The sequence below is a fragment of the Syzygium oleosum genome, unplaced genomic scaffold (genome assembly GCF_021117445.2).
Source record: "Syzygium oleosum isolate NSW1041296 unplaced genomic scaffold, Sole_v2.1 Sole_v2.35, whole genome shotgun sequence".
Classification (NCBI taxonomy): Eukaryota; Viridiplantae; Streptophyta; class Magnoliopsida; order Myrtales; family Myrtaceae; genus Syzygium; species Syzygium oleosum.
The window spans coordinates 2,436,109-2,442,108 of NW_026607519.1; the positions used below are offsets into that span (position 1 = coordinate 2,436,109).

Below are 6,000 nucleotides of genomic sequence, written 5' to 3' on the forward strand. Positions count from 1 at the left end.
TATCAAACTCTTGAATCCTGATTGACTATTAAAGTCATAATTGTTATATTCCATCTAATTCGAATTTTAGGAGTAGTTTGAGAATTCTGATACTTTCCCCGCTCATTACGTATGTCATTCATGAAACCAAATAGTGTAATAGTATTGACTTTCTAAAACCAAACCGAGTAATAGCTATGAAATTACAGCCTTATTTCATTGTTGCAACCAAATTGGCTGAAATAGTTTTCCAAGAATCAACTTGCCAAGAAGCTTATTCAAAATTGTCCCTCTGTACTGTTCTGCAATTTGGAGATGTACAGCAGGGGAAGTGACGTTCACGGTGACGTTAATTGAACGCCAGAAAATGCAACACCCGTGAGGCCGTGACCTTCCCTCACTTCCTCACGAACTCAAACACCCAATAGGTCGATGAGCCATTTCGCATATAAAGTGTGCATTCCCCCATCATATGTCTCTCACTACACGACATAGCTCTCTAACACATTGGTGATTCAGTCTCTCGCTCAACATCACCAAAGGAAAAGAAACGCTTCGCAGGTCCACGGATATCGACGAAGCCGTATGTCGATCGAAGCACTGGCAATGGCGGGCGTCAACCACATGAAATGCAACATCAAATGGCAGGAATTTGGTATGGAACCCAAGCTGCCTCCTCCGCATCTTCGGATGAAGACGATGCATCAAACTCCGTCGTTGATGCACGGGATTATCGCCCAAGGAGGAGTTCGGGGATTGATGAAGATCGGCGGATGAAGTTGAAGATGTTAGGATGGGCCAAAAAATGTTGCTTCCACGCACGATATTGCACTCGAGCTCAAAAGGAAAGAGGATCGACTTGGATAAAGATTTTTGTCTCTCTTTTGATAATTTTGGAGGGTTTCTTCACGGGGTCCAATAGCCATGTAATACCTCTGTGTTTGACTTTTTGTCCTATGCTTTTGAAGGCTTATGTTGAAATCGCCATCGTTATGCTTTTTGATTTGCTTGGTGTTAGATTGGGATCATATAACTGGAATTTGAAAGCGAAATGATTATTATGTAGGCAACATGACTCGAATTACTTGTGATATCCGGAATTTTCGAAATAGTATTTATATGATATTCGGAAATTTTCGTATGTTGTAATGATACTTAGACTTTCAAGCTAGGTATTATTAGTTTAGATATTCGGAAATTTTGGGGATTGATAGTTTAGTGTTGTAGAGCTGTAAGTTCTTTTATAACTTGATTTGGACTTACGGTTTGTCCGAAACAAATTTTCGAAGTAGTGGCCATTTGTGGAGCGAGTGGTCATTTTTTGCGTTAGTGATTTTTTGCCGGGTTGACCGTTCTAGAGGTCCTTTGTTGACCCATAGTGAGCTATTTGACTTCAAATAGCATAGTTAGTCGAGTTGTTAGTTATAATATAATTTTACTTGGTTTTGACATCGATACTCGTTTAATTAATCGGATTACGACATTGTCGATGCGTATAGTTACGTTGTTTGATTTTGGGCATTTTCAGGTGAGTGGTTCTATCGTTTCTTCGAGTTTGTAAACTCATATTTCGAAAACAATATGAATTATATATAATATGAGTTATGAAGTGGCATTTTCATGGCATAAAAATCTAGATCGAGCATTTACTACTTTTTAGTAATGTGATGGCTTGAGAATGTTTTTAGAAAATCTATTGTGAAGTGTTTGTGTGTATGCTTTGCAAATCTGATTTGTGAAATCAATTATTAAATTATTTAATAAATACTTTAAGAAATGTATTTCTGGCGAATGAATTGAGTTGCGAAAAATTATATTCTTTGTTTTGTGAAATCAATTTATAATATTGATGCTACATTGGCTTTGTGGATTTTGGAGAATATTGTGGGTTTGTATTGATGCTTATTATCACCATGAGCCCATTAAATAGTTTGTGGATATGCATACTAGTTTAGGCTATTATTGTGGGCCGGCTACCGACAATATAAGTAAAGACCTAGCCAAGGGAAATCTTGATCGCGTTCATCACAATGCGTTAAGCGTGACCATGGTTAGATTTCTAAGTATGAAATTAGTCAATGGAATGTACTATTGACGTGTGATTCAATGAAATTGATTAGTGGACTGGATCATTGATGTTTGTTTCGATATTATTGATGAATGGATATTTTTACTATGCATATGGTTATGTTGAAGTAATATATGACTCGTTTTGATCATGTAAATTTGTTATATACTAGAATGGTGCAAATGAGTTACGTTTTTGTGTCTTAAAGGTGCAAAGTGAATACTCTATATGCTTAGAAGAGATGTATAACTAATTAGGTTGTGGTTGCTCATTCCATTAGTCTTAAATGTTTTCCAAGTTCCTCGGATAGTAGCCGATGGTACAAGAACGCTATTGACGGGGACTTTTGGGAGTTGGATTTTGGGTATGGTCTGATGGAGTTGTATACCTGTTTTTTGATAGTAGGGGTGTCAATGGGTCGGGTCGGATCGGGTCGGGTTTTCATGATACCCGACCCGACCCGAAACAATGAATATGTGTGCTTGGCCCGACTGAACAAGACCCGAACATGATATAGCCACACAATCGGGTCGGTTCGGGTCATGTTCGGGTCGGGTCGGGTTCGTGTTTTGGAAAGAGGGGAGTATGAATTGGAGTCCGGGAGGATGAATTGCCTCAGGCTCTGCAGTGCATTAAGGCAAAGTATGAAGGATACACTCTTAAAGTTGGCGTGGAGTGGAGTGGAATGAAAGAAACAAATACATGAGGAATCTGATCCTCTTGAAAGTAGAGTCATTGCCAGTGTTCTTTTTCCGGTGAGGATTTCCTCTGAATCCCTCACTCCAAGATGGTTGCGAGGTTGATATCTACAGAGGTTCCGAGCGTGTCATAATCGGAGGATCCCTTGCCGATTTGGCGGAAGGAACCGAAAAATCCTAGATTTGGAGATGTACATTGTTGCTGATCAGACATCAATTTCCATTGTTTGGAGACATCGATCTTTTCATTGTTTTGGTGGGGACATCTATAGAGGGCTTATAGATGATTCGTTCAGAATCGGTGAGACATATGCAGAGAGAATTTATGAGGGATCGTTGTGGACTTGCTCCTTCCACATTTTGGAGCTTCGAACTATGAGATCGTTTTCTTATCGAGGGAAGAAAATTTAAGCATCATGAACACAAATCCTACGAAGCAAAGAGGAAAATTAACGACTGAAGCTAAGAACATACACCTCCAAATGCCACTCAGTGTACGAACTAGTGCATATATCGATTCAATTCCGTGATCAACAACCAAATCCTACCTAAAGAAAGGAGAAAAAAACAGGAACGGATAGGATGAACCAGATCGCGACGAGATTCAACGCGGAGAGCGAATGAGGCGAGGCAAAGAAGAGCGAGCGAGCGACCGACGAGAAGATCGGAGCACGAGGAGGCGGAGACAGTCGGTGCTGGTGGCGACGGAGAGAGGCCCGCGGCGGAGATGAGGGTGACGACGAGGAGAGGCGGTCGAGCTCGTCCATCATGACGGCGAGGTCGTCGTCGATGCAGCGGGAGATGAGGGCGTCGAGGTTGGAGTCGGGGAGCTGGTACTTGAGGGCGAAGGGGGGCGCGACGGCGAGGGTGGGGGAGACGGGGGAGGCGGCCGCGGAGGCGCGGTCGATGGTGACGATGCGGGTCTCGCTGCTGCGGTAGAAGAGGGACTTGGAATGGGGGCGTGGGGCCACGCCTACGCTGTAACTGCACATGAAGCGGAGCTTCAAGGAGGCGGAGGGTCGCGGCGGCGGCGGCTTCATCGCGGCGGAGAGAGACGTGGAAGAGAGATTGCAAAAGAGATCGCAGAAGAGGTGAGAGAGGGAGAGAGATGTGGAAGAGAGATGTAAGGGTTTCTTGTTTGGGTTTTCTTGTTTGGGTTGGGCTTGGGTACCCAAGCCTAATAGATCCAAACAATATCCAATTTTTTTATTGTTACCCAAACAAGTTGAGACCCAATCCGACCCAATAAGACAATTTCATATTCGGGTCGAGTCGGTTCGTGTTTCGGTTCGGGTATTGTGTTTGGTTTTGACACCCCTAGTTGATAGATGTTGGGTATAGCAATTATAGAAAATCTGCTATTATAGCCAACTTACTGATTTATCAGATATAATGTGGATAAAGATACATATGTTGATATCCGTTTGAGACTGTGTCCTTCGGGTGGAAGAATGCCTCAAGCCCCTTCGCCAATTCCACCGGCTGTTGAGAATTGAATTTGATCAAGCTGCCGAAACAAACGTAGATAACCGAGTTGGGCTTTTTCAAAATCTAGCCATCTTAAGCATTCGTGCCTGCTGGGGATGCTTCCTTACCCCTCTGTGCTTCATCTACGGTATATCTCTACTGCATAGTGAGATCGGACCGATATACCGGGCCTTCGGGAAACATTCCTGCGATAATCGGCATAATTTCTTTCTAGTTCATAAAAGTCGTTAAACATAAACTTTGGAGCGAGCAAATATCGGATTTGCTTCTAACGAGGGCAAACAGAAATCAACTACGGCTTATTGTTGGAGATGAGATTTGATAATATTGAAGATTTGGATGATTCTGATTGAAACACTGATCCTAATTGAGACTCAATTGATTCAGTCAATCTGTGATTAGCTTAGCAAAATGGGAAATTGTAATCTTGTATATTATTTCCTTTTTTTTCTTCATTCTAGCATTATATATAGAATTTCCTCCATTTTATTTGTTTTCTGTCATGGTATCAGAGCGGTCTTTCTTGACCTAGCTTCCGCAGAAAAATCCTTCGAATTGCCTCCGTTTTTTTTTTTTTCTGATTTGCTGTTGCAAGTTTAGTCCTGCAAAACAGATCAGCAACCGGAAAGGAATTCATTGACAATACCATGCCCAAGAACCCTTCAATGGAGGACAGTTCTAACTCACCTGAAAATCAAGCCTCGGAGCAAATTGATTTAACTGAAGAGGAACGATCTTCTGCCGATCTTGCTGCTACTACTGCTGCTAACTCGGATCTTACTATTACTGCTACTCAGATTCCCAGCCCGGTCCAATGGCCACCAGTCCAATGGTTTCCGGTGCAAGGCCCATGGGCCGTCGGGCCAAATCAGTCATGGGCCCAATACACGTCACCAGGAGAAGGAGCTTCAAATCATGGAAATCAGCCCAATAAAAGTGGGCCGACGCCGGGTCCGGGTCATAGATCCGAATCCATTCCGACGAGTCCAGGCGGAAATCCCTAACCGGTATTGGGACCCGGTTTCATGCCCTATGTTATTCCGACTAGCGGTGGCCGCCCGGAGCCCGGCGACCCACTCTACACATCACCGGCCGACGGACCAGAATTGCGACTCATCAACATGCAACTCGCCGGACCAGAAAATTATAGCTCTTGGGCTCGAGATTTCCGACGAGCCTTGGTTACGAAGGATAAAGATGGGTTCCTTGACGGAATCGTACCCTTCCCGTCCAACGATCGATTGCAACGTCACTGGCGCAAATGCAACCAGCTCGTCCGCACATGGATTGGGAATTGTTTGACCCCTGACGTTGCAATTGGACTACCACCGACTGAAGACTCGAAGACGATTTGGGATAATATCCGAGAAATGTACGGAAAACTTGACCGAGCCAAGATTTTCTCACTGACACAGGCTCTGTCGGAATTGAAGCAAGGAAACTCGTTGGTTACCGCTTGCTTCAATCGACTCTCGGCTCTGTGGAATGAGCTCGAGGCGGTCGAAGAGCAACTCGAAGGACCAGAAGAGACACTACGACAGTACCGGACCATAAAGGACAGAGAGAAGACGACTCGATTCTTGCTGATACTCAACGAAAGTTACTCACCTTTCCGCTCGCAAATCCTCGCCATGGACCCCGTACCGTCGCTTGGCCGGATCTATCAATTGGCAGTCCAAGAGGAAAGCCAACGATTGGCCGTGGCAGAACATGCACGGGTAGGTGAAGGTGTCGCTCTTGCTACTTTCCCATCTGGCGCTACTCCGA

At 44.0% G+C, this 6,000-nt stretch overlaps 1 pseudogene; it reads right to left on the reverse strand.

Annotated features, from left to right (window-relative positions):
- Positions 1-3,785, reverse strand: part of LOC130135603 (UDP-glucosyl transferase 73B2-like) — a 31,200-nt pseudogene extending 27,415 nt beyond the window's left edge.
- Between the last annotated feature and the right edge of the window lie 2,215 nt (positions 3,786-6,000).